This window comes from Cervus canadensis, chromosome 13 (genome assembly GCF_019320065.1).
Source record: "Cervus canadensis isolate Bull #8, Minnesota chromosome 13, ASM1932006v1, whole genome shotgun sequence".
NCBI classification, from domain to species: domain Eukaryota; kingdom Metazoa; phylum Chordata; class Mammalia; order Artiodactyla; family Cervidae; genus Cervus; species Cervus canadensis.
Window position 1 is genome coordinate 4,303,672 of NC_057398.1, and position 15,215 is coordinate 4,318,886.

The 15,215-nt window shown below is 40.4% G+C and overlaps 1 long non-coding RNA gene across 1 annotated transcript in view; it reads right to left on the reverse strand.

The window, feature by feature from the left end:
• The window catches only part of LOC122451660, a 44,261-nt gene extending 29,583 nt beyond the window's left edge, over positions 1-14,678 (reverse strand). Inside the window, exon 1 of the long non-coding RNA XR_006272495.1 lies at positions 14,593-14,678. This is a non-coding gene — a long non-coding RNA (uncharacterized LOC122451660). The remainder of the gene's footprint in view (positions 1-14,592) is intronic.
• Between the last annotated feature and the right edge of the window lie 537 nt (positions 14,679-15,215).

Here is a 15,215-nt window from a genome sequence, read left to right on the forward strand (position 1 = left end):
CCTTGGAAGGAAAGCTATGACAAACCTAGACAATGTCTTAAAAAGCAGAGATACCACTTTGCTGACAAAAGTTCATATAACCAAAGCTGTGTTTTTTCCAGTAGTCATGTATGGATGTGAGAGTTGGACTATAAAGAAAGCTGAGTGATGAAGAATTGATGCTTTTGAACTGTGGTGTTGGAGAAGACTCTTGAGAGTCCCTTGGACGGCAAGGAGACCCAACCAGTCCATCCTAAAGGAAGTCAGTCCTGAATAGTCATTGGAAGGACTGATGCTGAAGCTGAAACTCCCATCCTTTGGCCACCTGATGTGAAGAATCAACTTATTGGAAAAGACCCTAATGCTGGAAAAGACTGAAGACAAAAGGAAAGGGGATGGCAGAGGATGAGATGGTTAGATAGTATCATTGATGAATTTGAGCAAACTCCAGGAGATAGAGGAGGACAGGAGAGTCTGGGGAGCTGCAGTCCATGGAGTCGCAAAGAGTTGGCCACCACTTAGCAAGAGAATGAGAACAACAAATGATCCAACAATCCCACTCCTGGGCACAGTCTGGAGAAAATAAAAATTCAAAACGACATGAAGTGACCAAATGTCCATAGAGGAATAAAGATGTGGTGTGTATATATATACACATGATCTAATACTGGAATGAAATAATGCCACTTCTAGCAACATGGATGGACCTAGAGATTATCATACTATGTGAAGTAAATCATATAAAGACAAATATTTATGATATTGCTTTTATGTGGAAGCTAAAAAGATGACACAATTGAATTTATTTGCAAACCAGAAACAGAATGACAGACTTTGAAAACAAACTTATGATTCCCAAAGGGGAAAGTGATGGGAAGGGATAAATCAGGAATTTAGGATTAACGTAAACACAGTACTACATATATAATAATAATCAACAAGGACTTACCATATAGCACAGATAATTCTACTCAATATGCTGTATAATCTACATGGAAGAACATCTTTAAAAGAATGCATGTGTGTGTGTGTGTGTATTCTCAAACACACAAACATATAAATAGTTGAGTATGTGCGTATCTCAAGGCAAGAATGCTGAAGTGGTTTGCCATTCCCTTCTCTGATGGACCACATTTTGTCGGAACTCTCCACTATGACCTGTCCATCTTGAGTGGCCCTACACAGCCTGGCTTACAGTTTGATTGAATTAGACAAGGCTGTGGTCCATGTGGTCAGTTTAGTTAGTTTCCTTTGATCGTGGTCTTCATTCTGTCTGCCCTCTGATGGAGAAGGATAGAGGGGCTTGTGGAAACTTCCTGATGCGAGAGACTAGCTAGTGTATAAGATGGCAGAGTAGAAGGACATGCACTCATTTCCTGCGAGTCTCTGGTGAAGGGTGGGTTGACAGTGGCCTGCTGCAGGGTCGGGGCACTGACTACAACAGTCCTGAGAGCCACAGTGTGCTGGCAGAAGTCCTTTTATTTTTGATGCTGTTGAAGTGCTGCATTCAATGTGCCAGCAAATCTGGAAAACTCAGCAGTGGTCACAGGACTGGAAAAGGTCAGTTTTCATTCTAATCCCAAGGAGGGCAATGCCAAAGAATGTTCAAACTACTGCACAATCGCACTCATTTCACATGCTAGCAAAATAATGCTCAAAATTCTCCAAGCTAGGCTTCAATAGTACGTGAACTTAGACCTCTCACATGTTCAAGCTGGATTTAGAAAAGGCAGAGGAACCAAGATCAAATTACCAACATCCACTGGATCATAGAAAAAGCAAGAGAACTCCAGAAGAACATATACTTCTGTTCTATTGACTATGCTAATGCCTTTGACTGTGTGGATCACAACAAACTGGAAAATCCTTAAAGAGACGGGAATACCAGACCACCTGACCTGCCTCCTGAGAAATCTGTATGCAGGTCAAGAGGCAACAGTTAGAGCCAGACATGGAACAACAGACTAGTTCTAAGTTGGGAAAGGAGTATGTCAAGACTGTATACTGTCACCCTGATTATTTAACTTATATATAGAGTACATCATGAGAAATGCTGGGCTGGATGAAGCACAAGTTGGAATCAAGATTGCCAGGAAAAATATCAACAACCTCAGATATCAGATAATACCACCCTTATGGCAGAAAGCAAAGAGGAACTAAAGAGCCTCTTGATGAAGGTGAAAGAGGAGAGTGAAAGTTGGCTGAAAACTCAACATTCAAAAAACTAAGGTCATGGCAACTGGTCCCATCACCTCATGGCAAATCGATGGAGAAACAATGGAAACCATGACAAACTTTATTTTCTTGGGCTCCAAAATCACTGCAGATGGTGACTGCAGCCATGAAATTAAGACACTTGCTTGGTCCTTGGAAGAAAAGCTATGACAAACCTAGACAACATATCAAAAAGCAGAGACATTACATTGACAACAAAGGTCCATATAATCAAAGCTATGATTTTTCTGGTAGTCACGTATGGGTGTGAGAGTTGGACCGTTAAGAAGGCTGAACATGGAAGAATGGATCCTTTTGAACTGAGGTGTTGGAGAAGACTCGAGAATTCCTTGGACTGCAAGGATATCAAACCAGTCCACCCTAAAGGAAATCAGTCCTGAAGATTCATTGGAAAGACTGATGGTGAAGCTCCAATACTTTGGCCACCTGATGGGAAGAGCTGACTCCTTAGAAAAGGCCCTGATGCTGGGAAAGATTGAAGGTGGGAGGAGAAGGGGACGACAGAGATGGTCATTCATTTGTATGATATGAAGTTTAACAGTTCATGAAAACAATACAACACAGAGGTTTAGTGTAATAAAGTCAGAATAGCTATCCTTACCTGTTCTGTTTTTTAAAAGTTTAGAAAGAAAGAATCAGTTCAGTTACTCAGTCGTGTCCGACTCTTTGCAGCCCCATGAATCACAGCACGCCAGGCCTCCCTGTCCATCACCAACTCCCGGAGCTTACTCAAACTCATGCCCATCGAGTCAGTGATGCCATCCAGCCACCTCATCCTCCGTCGTCCCCTTCTCCTCCTGCCCCCAATCCCTCCCAGCAAGAACAAACAACAGCAAATAACCGTGGTTGAATCCTATGTAGTTTCACTATACGTAAAAGGAAAATAGGAGGCTCAGATGGTAAAGAATCTGCCTGAAATGCAGGGGACCTGGGTTTGATTCCCAGGTTGGGCAGATCCCCTGGGGAAAGAAATGGTTATCCACTACAGTATTCTTGCCTGGAGAATCCCATGGACAGAAAAGCCTGGCAGGCTACAGCCCATGGAGTTGCAAAGGGTTGGACATGACTGAGCAATTAACACTTTCAAGAGAATAATAAGAAATAAAATAATACCCTTAATAAGAAGAAAAAAAATGCCAGAAAGGCATGCTTACAAAATAATGTAAAAACTAACCTCATATTTCAAAATCAGTTAAAGGAAATTAAATATTATAGAAGATATGAAAATAAAAACATAAATCAGAATTAAATATAAATAAGGGAAGGCTTGATTTTAGCTCCAACACAGAAAGATTTAGAAGCTTTAGAAGCAACACAAACAAAATTGCTGAACAAACAGAAAATCAGTGATTACTGTTTAGATTCATCAGAGAACTCAGATCACAGGGCTGCCGATCCAAAGTGTGAAGACATTTGAACACAGAAAAGCAAGTGAATGGATAAAGAATCACCTTTTTAAGAAGTGATGTTAAAACAACTGGACATCCATATATGAAAAAAACAATTAAATCTAGATATAGAACTTATACTTTTCACAAAAAGTAACTAAAAATATATCATAGACCTAAATGTAAAGCACAATAGTATAAAACTTCTATAAAACAACACAGGAGAAAATCCGTATGACCTTGGATTTGGCCATAAGTTTCTACATATAACATCAACGTCAAAAGCACTTTCCTTAAAAAATTAGTAATTTATACTTTGTTAAAACTTAAAACTTCTGCTCTACTTCAAGACATTCTTAAGAGAACAAAAACACAAGCCATATAATGAATGAAACTATTTGCAAAATATCCATATGATAAAGGTCTTGCATTCAAAATATACAAATTTTAAAAATTCAATAGTAAAATACAGACCAAAAAATCCAATTGAAAAATGGGAAAAAGAATTGGACAGACATTTCAACCAAGTTGTATGGATGGCAAACATGCATAAAAAAGATGTTCGGCAGCATTTACTAGTTTCAAATTAAAATAACAATGAAATACTGCTATGGCCTTCCCAGGTGGCTCAATGGTAAAGAATCCACCTGCCAAGGAGGAGATGTGGGTTGATCCCTAGGTTGGGAAGATCCCCTGGAGAAGGAAATGGCAACCCATTTCAGTGTTCTTGTCTGGAGAATCCCATGGACAGAGGAGTCTGACAGGCTACCATTCAGAGGGTTGCAAAGAGTTGGACACAACTGGGCAACTAACATACACCAAATAGGCAAAAGTTCTGCACTCTGAAAATGCTGATAAAAGAAATCAAATATGACACAAACAGATGGAACATATACCATTTTCTTGGACTGAAGAATCAATAGTGTCAAAATGACTATACTGACCAAGGCAATCTATAGAGTCAATGCAGTACTTATCAAATTACCAGTGGCATTTTTCACAGAATCAGAACAAATAATTTCTTAGCTTGCATGGAAAAACAAAAGAACCCAAATAGCCAAGCAATTCTGAGAAAGAAAAAGCAGGGCTGGGGGAATTAGACTCCATGAGTTCAGACTATACTGCAAAGCCAGAGTCATCAAAACTGTAACACCATCAAAAGTAAACTCAGAATGGATTAAATTCCTAAAAATAAGGCCAGATATTATAAATATCTTATAGGAAAACAGAACACTTTTTGACATAAATGCTGCAGTATCTTTTTGGATCCTCCTCCTAGAGTAAAGAAAATAAAAATAAACAAATGGGACCTAATGAAACTTAAAAGCTTTTCCACAGCAAAGGAAACCATAAACAAAACAAAAAGAATGAGAGAAAAGATTTGGAACAAAGCCACTGAGAAGGGATTTATCACCACAATATACCAAAGCTCATACAACTCAACAAAGACACAAGACAATGCACTTGAAAAATGAGCACAAGACCTAAGTAGACATTTCTCCAAGAAGACACAGATGGCCGAAAAGCACATGAAAATGCTCAACATCACTAATTATTAGAGAAATGCAAATCAAAACGACTATGAGGTATACCTCACAATGATCAGAACGGCCATCATAAAAAAAATCTACAAATAATAAATTCTGAATAGAGTGTGGAGAACAGGAAACCCTCCTACACTGTTGGTGGGAGTATAAATTACGATAAGCATTATGGAGGTTGCTTAAAACCTAGTATTAGAACTACCATACGATCCTGCAATCCCACTATAAACGCATCTGTAACATTGTTCAGAACAGAGAGCATCTCTCCAGGGCCACTATCAAGTCTCTTTCAGACACTGAAGAACTGGGAAATCACTGAAGACGGCAAGTCTGTTCTCCAAAAAACTACATCCTATAGAGACACAGCCAGCCCGGATACTGCCATGGACCAGAAGAGATGTAAACCCACCCCCTTTTGCTGCAGCTTGCCCTTTGAAACTCAATAAAAGACTAAAACCCCCACCTTTTGGTGCCAACACCATGCTACATGCCTGGCCCCTTTCCTCCTTTAGAAAGTGAATCAAAACTCTTTCTCCCCTTCCTAATATCTCTGAATTCTTTCAGAACCTGTGTTGGCTAACCTACCACCACTACTGGGCATGTAGCTGGAGAAAACAAATTTGAAAAGATACACGCCATCCAGTGTTCACTGCAGCAGTACGCACAATGGCCAAGACATGAAAGGAACCTACGTGTCCATCAACAGAGGGATGATGAAGATGGGGTATATATAGACAATGGAATATTACTCAGCCATGAAAAGAATGGAAGAATGCCATTTACAGCAATATGGATGGACCCAGCGATTGTCATACTAAGCCAGTCAAACAAATCTAAAAAATATGAAATCCAAAAAAATGATGCAAATGAATTTATTTATAAAACAGAAACAGACTCACAGACTTCAAAAACAAACGTACAGTTTCCAAAAGGAAATGTAGGGCAGGGAGTGATAAGTTAGGAGTTTGGGACTAAAATTTACCCACTATTATATACAAAATAGATAATCAACAAGGACCTACTGTGGAGCACAAAGAACTCTACTCAATACTCTGTAATAACCTACATGAGAAAAGAATCTAAAAAAGAATGGGCATACGTATATGTATGATTGAATCACTTTGTTGTACACCTGAAACTAATACAACACTGTAATTAAACTACATTCCAATATAAAATAAAAACTAAATTTAAAAAAAGGAAAAAAGAACAGTTAAGGACCTTGAGATGAGACTATCCTGTGTTATCTGAGAAGCCCCAGTCTAACCACCCAAATCCTTAATGGAGAACTTTTCCTGGCTGTTATGGGAAGGTGATGTGATTATTGAAGATGGTGCTGGCTTTGAATAGTAAGGACAGTGTCCTTGACCCGAGGCATTGGGTGGCCTCTAGAAGTTGGAAGGTCAAGGAAATACATTGTTCCTTAGAGCCTTCAGAAAAGAAGGCATTTTTGCTGATACCTTAATTGTAGCCCAGGGAGACCCAAGTTGGACATCTCACCCAGAGAATTGTAAGATGATAAATTTGTGTCGCTTTAATCCATTATGTTTGTGGTATTTGATTACAGCAGTAATAAAGAGTACAATGAAAATACTTAATAAAATCACCAGATCTTAAAAATTTTATGCAAGAAATAAGTTCAGATTGCAATTAGACTTTCCAATAGCAATGCCCCTGAGGGCAGAAATGACAGAAGACAATAGGGTAACTTTAAAAAGATGCTCTAAAGAACAAAGTGTGAGACAGGATTTTACATCCAGTTACCAACACGTTGTTAACAGCATACAAGTTCATGATGAACACCCTTAAACCTTTCCTGAGGAGCTCTCAAGACAATGAGCTTCAAAGAACAAAAATGACTAGAGACACTGACATGAAAACCCCTATGTCCTTAAAACTGAGATTGATTGCATAGGAGAAAGAAAATGCAAATGTAAAATCTGAATATTAAAAGAAAACTTGGGATAAGGCATGAAATATTTTCTCTTTAAAAAAAAAAAAACAAGGAGTGTTACCTACTTCTGTCTACTGAAAAGGAGAGAATGACCAGCCCAGGTGTGACATATGCAAGTAGCACCTACAATCCCAGCTGTGTTCTCGACCATTTCCTATGGAAAAGAACCCTGGCATCTTTAGCAGAACAGTTGTCCAGGTCCGGGCAAGAAATGCACAAGATGCCCGAAACTTTCTGTAATACAAAATAGCCAAGAATCTATCAAGACGATTCAAGTATTCAAAAGATCTCAAGAGCCAAACTGAAGAGCTTCCTAGAGGCTAAAAAGATTTAATTTGAACACCAATGAAAATAATAGATGCAATGTACTGACAGACATTGATTTCCATGAATTTATTACAATACCCAAAAAAGAGTTAATTGATCATCATCGGAATATATTAGGAACTGAACTCATTATTTTGAAAATGGTAACATAAAGAGAATCAAACATCTATCCTGCCTTTACTACACTAATACACCACTGGATAACCTAGGAGTTTATCAGAGGAAGTTTCAGTTTATAACAATATTTCAGCTAATAAATAAAGAAGAAAGAACAAAGCTAGACTATCATCACATTTTTCCCTAGTGAACTACTTGATCTAAGATTTGAGCATTAATGTCTGCTAACATCACAGAAGAGAAAATCAGACATTTTTTGCCTTCTGATAGAATATCCCTCCACCCATGAAATTGTCTTGGAAAAACATCTAATCCAAATCTGATCAAAACTCTAGATCCAAATATCAATGTTCAGGATATATATTAATAGAAGAGACAGAAGAAGCTGTTCAAGAACATAAAACCACCTCTGTTTCTTTAGCAACATGACAAAAGCAAGACATAAAAGAGGGCAAGAGAAATAGAGACAGAGATGAAAACCAACAATTAAAAAAAACTTAACTGTTGGTGGGAATGTAAATTGGTACAGGAACTACAGAAACAGTATGGAGGTTTCTTCAAAAGCTAAAAACAGTTATCATATGATCTGTCAATCCCAGTCTTTGGTATATATCTCCAGAAAACTCTAATTTGAAAAGATACACACACCCCAGTGTTCACTGCAGCACTATTTACAATAACCAAGCCACAGAAACAACCTAAATAAATGTCTACTGGTTGATGTATGGGAACATGTGGGTGAGTCAGCTGGTAAAGAATCCACCAGCAATGCATGAGACCTGGGTTCGATCCTTGGGTTGGGAAAATCCCCTGGAGAAGGGAATGGCAACCCACTCCAGTATTCTTTCCTGGAGAATCCCCATGGACAGAGGAGCCTGGCGGGCTACAGTCCATGGGGTCACAAAGAGTCAAACACAACTGAGTGACTAAGTAGTGTGTGTGTGTGTGTGTGTGTGTGTATACATACACACACAAACACAATGGAATACCATTCAGGCATAAAAAGGAGGAAATCATGGTATTTGTAGTAATGTGGATGGATTTAGAGATTATCATACTTAGTAATCTATAGAGAGAAAGATAAATATGATATTGCTTATATGTGGAATCTTTAAAAAGATACAAATAAGCTTATTTAACAGAAATAGACCCACAGACACAGAAAACAAACCTATAATTCCCAAAGGGTAAAGCAATTAGAGGGGAGTAGGATAAATTAGGGTTTGGGATTAGCTTAGACACACTACTATACACAAAGTAGATAACCAACAAGGACCTACTGTACAGCCCAGGAACTACACTCAATATTTTGTAATAACCTTGAAGGGAAAAGAATCTGAAAGAAGTATGTAAAAGGATAAAGAAATTAAATCCCTGTCACATACAGATTTGCATTCTAATTCAAATAATCTATAAAATCAATCCATTTATAGCATTATGGTATAATGGGAAATTTACATGCTTACTGGATATTGATAATATTTTAAAAATTGTTCAACTTTTTAGCTAGAATATTGACATTTTCATTACATTATTAACTTCTTTCAGAGACATATACTGAAATGGAGAGATGAAATAATATGTTTGAAATTCACTTCAAAAGTTTACAAGCAAGAAAAAGCAGATACATTGAAGACAATGGAGTATAGTGGTGGGTTGGCCAAAAAGTCTGTTTGGGTTTTTCCTAACAGCTGAAGGTAAAGCCTGAATAAACTTTTTGGCCAACCCAATAGCTACATTATAGGCAATGGGCTGTGGATACAGGAGTGGATAATTGCTGATGCTGTGTAACACATTTAAGGAATTTTGTTATATTATTCTATCTTCAAATATGTTTGAAATTTTCAACAATAAAAGGTCTTTAAAAAATTCAAACAGTGATTGCATTTCTCCAGCTTTCTGATGATCATTTCATTCTTCAAGATTACTCTAAGAGCTACTGAAATAACGTCATGAAGCATTTTAAGATCTTCAAGTAGTTTGGAATATAATGTATACGGAGCTGGAGATCTGCATACATGTAAAGTTCACTCTTAACCATGTTTCCTTCACCCCTTCCAGACTGAAGGTTAGTCTATGGATGAAGATGACGGAAATAGAGGTCAGACAGGACTATCTTAGCCTTGTGTGTTGAGTCACTCAGTCCCGTCCAGCTCTGTGACCCCATCAGACGCAGCCTGCCAGGCTCTTCTGACCATGGGATCTTCCAGGCAAGAGTACTGGAGTGGGTGGCCACTTCCTCCTCCAGCTTAGCCTTGGCCAAGGATCAAAGGGAAGAGCTGTCATAACCTGCCAGTCCTCCAGGAATTTCACTTTAATGACAGGATACCCTTGAAACTAAATCTGAAATAGACATGATTGATTTTCTTTCTACTTTAAGTAAACCCAACTTTCATTTGTGCCAAGAGGGAAGCCACAAATAGATGTTGCACATATTATAGGTTTAGAGTTCTCGGTAGCTGAGTTTGTTGCTTTGTTAGGATTGTGAAAGTGAAGTTGCTCGGTCGTGTCCGATTCTTTGCGACCCCATGGTATGTAACCTGCCAGGCTCCTCCATCGATGGGATTCTCCAGGCAAGAATACTGGAGTGGGTTGCCATTTCCTTCTCCAGGGGATCTTCCTGACCCAGGGATTGAACTCGGGCCTCCTGCATTGCAGGCAGACTCTTTACTGTCTGAGCTACCAGGGGACTTGTTAGGATTAAGGATCCTTTGTATTGAATTTAAAAATCTACAATGCTAGCTTTTCTTATTTTCATTAATATTATCTCATAATAATTTTTTTAATCTCATAATAATTTTAAAGACATTTGACGTTTTCTATACTCCAATCTCTGTGAATAATATTCCTTACGTGATTTTGTGAAGAGATAAAATGTTAAAAGGTATCAGAAGTTACATTCCGTTATCCCCTAGCTTGAACTGAAGAGCCTACTATGAGTGTGAACCGTCTGAATTCCCAGTTCTTCCCCTCCTGGTAGGAGCACACATCCAGGGGCAGGATAATACTGGCAAGCACAGCGATAGTTTTCACTGAGAACCCCAAACACTGAATGCCTCGTTTTTCTTTTCTTTTTCTTTAAGACATCCCCTTTCCTAGGAGATAAGTGATGCCATTTGTGCCAGAATGCTTTGCATAATAATAGTCCCCTTCAGTTTTCCAGGCTCACACAGAAGAATCACTAACTAGGCAATAACATCAATAAAATAGGAAACTGCCCATTTTTCACTGAAACTGCTCTTATTTTGCTTGTTTCTTAAAATCTATTTTTTTTTAATGTGAATACTTGTAAGAATTCAGAAAAAGATATCCAGTTTTTAACATTTCAGGTAAAATTATTACTCTTCCTAATCTCTACCTTTTCCATGGAACAGTTTTATTGAAAAGAAGTATTATTACGTTCCTACTTGTGTGGGCCCTCAGTTCAGTTCAGTCATTCAGTCGTGTCTGCCTCTGCGGCCCCATGGACTGCAGCACGCCAGGCTTCCCTGTCCATCACCAACTCCCGGAGTCCACTCAAACTCATGTTCATTGAGTTGGTGATGCCATTCAACCATCTTCAAACAAATGTCTGCAGGTGGGACTCTGATTATAAAGGCAGAGTGAAATTAATGTTATTAATGTACCAAGGTGTGAAGTATGAACTTCAGCTGGGTTTACCATAAAGAACTCTGTTGCTTACTTACGTGTTTGAAGCTACAGAGATCTGTCTCGAATGTCGCTATTGAAGCCTTTTACGAGCTCTCATGCTCATCAGCAAGGAGAGCCTGCAGCTTTCCCATGTAACATGGAGTCAGCGCTGACAAGTAGCTTATCAGCGCTAAGGATAACCGCTGTTTTAGCAGCGGCATCAGAAGACGCTCTCCACGTTTGCCTTCTCTTCTTCAGAACTGAGTACATAAATCACCAGAATGTTCCCAGCAGCCTTGCCTACAAACTGCTGCCTTTGGGAATTTTTGCAAGCATTGAAGAGAGTAACCAGAATGCATTCCATCCCTTATGAATTTATTAGTTTATGGGAAGGACAGAATTGTAAGGCGTCCTCCTAGGGACTGTTAGATACGTCTAATAGTCTAATAATTCTCTGCATATTTCTTAAGACTATTACTCACATTTTGAAGCATTACAAAAGATGCAGCTTTCAGGGCACTGATGTCAAGCTACACTTGATCTTGACAAGAGGGGTTCTCGGTTAAAACTTTATAGCCCTCCTAAATCCTCCAGTTCATTAATCCTTGCTGAATTTAGAAATCCTGACTTGGTGAGACATCATCGACCCACAGACATGGTCCCACTTATGAATCATCTATCAATTCACTTACTCATTTAAGTCATGGGTCAGTATTATTTACTGAACATCTACTTTGTGCTGTAAGCACTGGATTGCATTCTACTCATGTACGAGAGGATAAAAGAATCCTGAAAGAACCCATAGTCTGTGGAGGATACACACACAGAAGCTTTGACCAAGTACCTCCGGCACCAGGGAGGAGGAGTAGCGTCAGTCGCTCGGTCGTGTCCAACTTTTTGCAACCCCATGGATTGTGGCCTGACAGGGTCCCCTGTCCGTGGGATTCTCCGGGCAACAAAACTGGAGTGGTTTGGCATTTCCTTCTCCAGAGAATCTTCCCCACCCAGGGACTGAACCCAGGTCTCCTGTGTTGCAGGCAGGTTCTTTACCATCTGAGTTACGGGAAAGTCCAAGAACAAAGAAAGCTCTTTGGGCAGTGAGGCGGGCTTCCCAGAGAAGGTAACAACTACTCTGGGCCTTAAACAATGAGGAGTCCATGAAAAGGAATACTGATACCTTTTACACAGTGTTCTTTATCCTGCCAACCAGGCGTCCCCCTCGTCCTCAGGAAAAAAAAGTTAATTAAAATCATGATTTGTGACAATGCTTTGATCTTGGGTGTCAAGAAATTCCATCCCCAAAACATGTAGCCCAATGTTCACTGCCGCGCTGTTTACAATAGCCAATACACGGAAGCAACCTAAATGTTCATCAACAGAAGAGTGAATCAAGAAGATGCGGTATATATACACAATGGAATATTAGTCATCAAAAAGAATGAAATAATGCCATGTGCAGTAACATGGATGAACCTGGAAATTGTCATACTGAGTGAAGTAAGTCAGAGAAACAGAAACATCATATGATCTCTCTTAGTTCGGAATCAGAAAAGACTTACAAATGAACTTGTTTACAAAATAGAAAGAGACTCACAGAGAATGAACTTATAGTAGACAGGAGGGAAGGATGGAGGAAGGATAGTTAGGGAGTTTGGGGTGTTCAGGTACACAATGTTATATTTAAAGTAGATAACCTGAAAGGACCTACCGTATAGCACAGGGAACTCTGCTCAGTGTTATGTGGCAGCCTGGATGGGAGGGGAGTTTGGGAGAGAATGGGTACATGCATATGCACGACTGATTCCTCTTGATGTCCACCTGAAACTATCACAACAGTGTTCATTGGCTATACTCTAATATAAAATAAAAAAATTAATTACATCCAATAAAAATAAAGAAATTCCATCTCCAGAAAGTCCCTGTTAAAACGTGAAGCAGATTGGCTCATTAACTCATTTGCCGGACTTGTAGTAACTCTCCTGTTATATCACACAATTGATACAAGGTTCAGTTGAGAAGATATTTGGGAAATCCCATTCTTTTGTCAACTGTAAAGTACAGATCCCAGCAGTCATGTATAGATGTGAGAGTTGGACTATAAAGAAAGCTGAGTGTGGAAGAATTGATGCTTTTGAACTGTGGTGTTGGAGAAGACTCTCGAGAGTCCCTTGGACTGCAAGGAGATCCAGCCAATCCATCCTAAAGGAGATCAGTCCTGAATATTCATTGGACGGGCTGATGTTTAAGCTCCAGTACTTTGGCCACCTGATGCAAAGAACTGACTCATTGGAAAAGACCCTGATGCTGGGAAAGATTGAAGGCGAGAGGAGAAGGGGATGACAGAGGATGAGATGGTTGGATGGCATCACCGACTTAATGGACATGACTTTGAGTAAACTCCGGGAGTTGGTGATGGACCGGGAAGCCGGGCATGCTGCAGTCCAGGGGTTGCAAAAAGTTGGACATGAGTGACTGAACTGAACTGAAAGTACACAGCAAGTGTTAGATATTTGTGATACACCACTATTGTTCTAGTAAAACCATTCTTACTGTAATAAGGATTATTTTATCAGTTCTCTGGACTTTGGAAATATAACCTGCAATAAGTTGAGAAATACAAGCAGATTTGAAATATTTTAATGTTCTGTCATAGTGGATACTTCCAAAAAGATTTATCAGGGAAAACTTTGTCTTAAGGAAAAATCCTTTTGTGCTACCAGAGAGAAAACAACAAATAGGCTAGAAATTAGATCTAGTTTAGAAATTACAATGACCTCCACCTGGGTTGGCCCCTGCCGGCTCAGCCATGCTCCCATGTTTCAGCACTGAGGCTTTATCCTTTGTATGTCTCCACCCACATGGCACCTGCCTCTCAAAAACTTACCCAACAGCTGGGTGTAGACCCAGACTTGGGTACCAACAAATTAAGGGTCCCCAAACTATTTTTGAAGGATGACGTTTGATATTTCAATTAGAATCAAAATTAAATATTAAGAAAAAACTCCGTTGCATTATCTTAGTCTTCATTTAGGAACTAAGAATTGTTTTACTGTTCCCATGTTTAAGGCTCCCGAAAGGTCTTCAATGCCCCACCCGGGAGTTTCAAAGCGCCTTCAGTTTCCCGCGGCCCTAAACGCCCGGAGAGGCCGGAACGCGGTAAACCGAGGGCAGGGGGTCGGCGCTTTCTCTGAGCATCTCCTGTGCCCCGAGGGCGACACGTGGGGCTGAACCGACAGGAAGGGATAGTTGCAAACCCGAGGCGGCTCCTGGGCGCCGCGTCCAGGAGCTTCCTGCCCGCTAGGCCTCTCCCGTCTTCAAACAAACGTCCCGCATTTAAAACGGGCCCAGCCTTCAGCCCTTGTCTTCCCCACACCACGCGCAGGACGTACCCAGAGTGTGCAGAGACCCCCTTTCCCACCTTTCTCCTGGTCGGGAGTCGCTCCCGATGAGACCCGGGGAGACCGCGCACCGGCCGAGCCTCGTACCCGCCTAAATAGGGGCCCACGCGCAGGTGGGCGGGCACCGCCCCTCGGACGCACCTGCGCAGAGCGGGCAGGGGGTGGGGTTTGAGGCTGGGGTGGAGACGCCCTGAGAAGCACACGCTGGCCAATAGTCCAAAGCAGTAGGTGTCCCCCTTTACGTTTCTAAACTCACAGCAACGTTTCTAAAAACCCCCACTTTCCTCTGGAGTCTCCCCCCGCTTTTTTGCACCCACAACTGCTGCTCACCTTCTCTGGCACAGTTATCCCAATTCCGGCAGTAACTCATGCCTCTCTACTTGCGTGGGAGCTCAGTCGCTAAGTCGTGTCTCCCTTTTTGCAACATCATGGACTGTAGCCCACCAGGCTCCTCTGTCCTTGGGAGTCTCCAGGCAAGAATACTGAAGTGGGTTGCCATTTCCTCCTCCAGGGGGTCTTCCTAACCCAGGCATTGAACCCATATCTCTTACATGTTCTGCGATGGCTGGCGGGTTCTTAACGACTAGGGTCACTTCCATTTGGTCTGTTATTTAAGTACTATGTATCTTTATTGATGGGGCTT